Source organism: Dioscorea cayenensis, unplaced genomic scaffold (assembly GCF_009730915.1).
Source record: "Dioscorea cayenensis subsp. rotundata cultivar TDr96_F1 unplaced genomic scaffold, TDr96_F1_v2_PseudoChromosome.rev07_lg8_w22 25.fasta BLBR01000227.1, whole genome shotgun sequence".
Taxonomy (NCBI): Eukaryota; Viridiplantae; Streptophyta; class Magnoliopsida; order Dioscoreales; family Dioscoreaceae; genus Dioscorea; species Dioscorea cayenensis.
Genome location: NW_024086618.1, coordinates 52101 through 54438, shown reverse-complemented (window position 1 = coordinate 54438; position 2338 = coordinate 52101).

The following is a 2338-nucleotide window of genomic DNA, read 5'->3' as shown; positions in this document are numbered from 1 at the left end:
ATTAATTTTTATATTATTGTTGTTGTTGTTACTTTAATTTTAAAATAATGCCATGATTGTATATTATTATTTTAAATTTGGGGTGGAGATCTTTGCAAAAAAGGGAATAAGGGGATTTCACCATTTTACCCAGTTGGGTACAAAGATGGGGAATCCCTACCATGGATGAGGACGTGTGTTAGGTGGGATCCTCACTTGCAACCTTGCCTATGTCCATTCCTAATTTTCTCAAAGTTTAAGCAACGTAGGATTATGTTTTACTAGAATTTCCAACTGTGCTAGTTGTGAAGATGAGGTAGTCCAAACAATATTGCATCATATAATTCTAAGATGCTTATTTTATTTTTGTTTTTTTTTTTCATATGATGTGTTCTTTGTTTTAGGGTGATATCTTTCAATCCTTCAAGTTTCCTCATATTTAAGCTTTTGTCAATGGAATACTAGTATTTTAGCTTGAGCTAGTAAAATGCAATAAGTTTTATTTTTAGGAATATGGTTTGACATGTCTATGGTTTTAACTTGTGGTCTTCCATTTCTTTTCAATTATTGCAACATATTATTAATTTAAATCCTTTTAAAATTAATATTGCATTGGTATTGGTCTAAATTTATAGTTAAATTGACCATTGTGGTTTATAACTTTATTATTAAAATTCTATGATAATCCTAAGCAGTATTTGGATATTGATCTAGATAAAAATTTAAAATGGAGTCCTTGTAAATACCCTACATATTGAGGGAAGAATGATGTAAATTTGAAGTAGCACTATGGTTTTTAATTGTCTAGTCTATAGTAGTTTTCAAGAGTGACATAAGACATATAGCTTCTATTGATTTAAATTGCTATAGCATGAGGTACATATCTTTACTTCTTCGCATTATCTATGTAAAAAAATTGTCTACGTAGATGTCATACTCGCTCAATTTTTTTTTAACAGTTAATACCAAAGCTTTTTTTATGACTACATGATTATTTTTGTTTTGTAATCATATTTCGGAATTTGTTTTAAGTTTATGTGTTGGATATAAACTTAGCTATTGTTTAATTTACTATAAGTAAATTTTTATTTAAATAAATTAAATAATTTAACATATAACCTATTTAGAAAACCCTAATATCAAAAAGTTTTAATACTCCTCGGTAGTTTTGCCATGGTGAGCTTTGTGGGTAATCTAATTTTAACACCCCTCCACATTGTTGGCACATGGGACCCACATATGGATACATTTTTTTTTCTTTCTATTTTGTCTTTAACCCATCAGTTTTCTAGAATCTATGGGTTCTAAACTAGTCTTGTGAGGTATTAAAAGCCGTATAATGGGATAGATCTCTCACAATTGGTATTCTTTGCCTATGCAAAAATTTGAACTCAAAACCACTTGCTTAAGTGATTCAAACCTTTATCACTTGGACCAACATGTTGCCATTAAAGGGGGACTGACTGAGATTTGGCCTAGTCTGGACAAACCCACCTAGTCAACTGACCCAGCAGGCCGAGCCACCAACCTGTAACTAGCCCACACTTGTTGGACACTGTTAACCAGGCTGGTTATGTTTTTTTTTTAATTTAAAAAAATCATTTAAAAGAGTATACTTTTACCTCTCATGGGTTTTGAATTTCTACTATCACTTAAAAAATCTTAACCAACTGCACTAACATACCTTAGTGAATAATGATGAATATATATACATATATAAAGATAATTATTCGATGTTAATTTTAACAACATTCAATTCATTAATACGATTTTAATGCTCTTCAATAATAACAAGATAATGAAAACTTATACTATATTTTATTTAATTAGCTATAAAAAATATTTTTGTGTGTCTTACACTAGCAATATAATGTGAGTAAATATGTAGAGCTAAGTGAAAACATGTTGGACACATCAAGTTCTTAATTATCACCATTAAACATTGAAATATAAATTTGCATAGATGATTGGAAGTGTGCTTAAATTTGATAACACAAAACAAAGATAGGAAGCCCTGAAGCTGGTGACTTCTTTACTAACAACATGATGAGCATAAATAAGTAATAAATATTAATAGCCCTTGAGGATTCGAGAGTGAAGTTAAGTCTTAGATAAACATCAATAGTAATAAATAAGTAATTGAGTGATAATTTTGATGTAAACGAAAAGAATTACATGAACTCTGATTTCCCACGCTCAAGAGAATATATAAGTAATTTAAGTCACATTCAAGAGAATATGTAAGAAGTTTAATTTGATAAGAAAATGAATTAAATGTAAGCCCTTCATAATTTGTCTAAGTTATTTTAAATTATTTTAATATGTTTCAATCTTTTATTTATTAAAATTGTTTTTTATT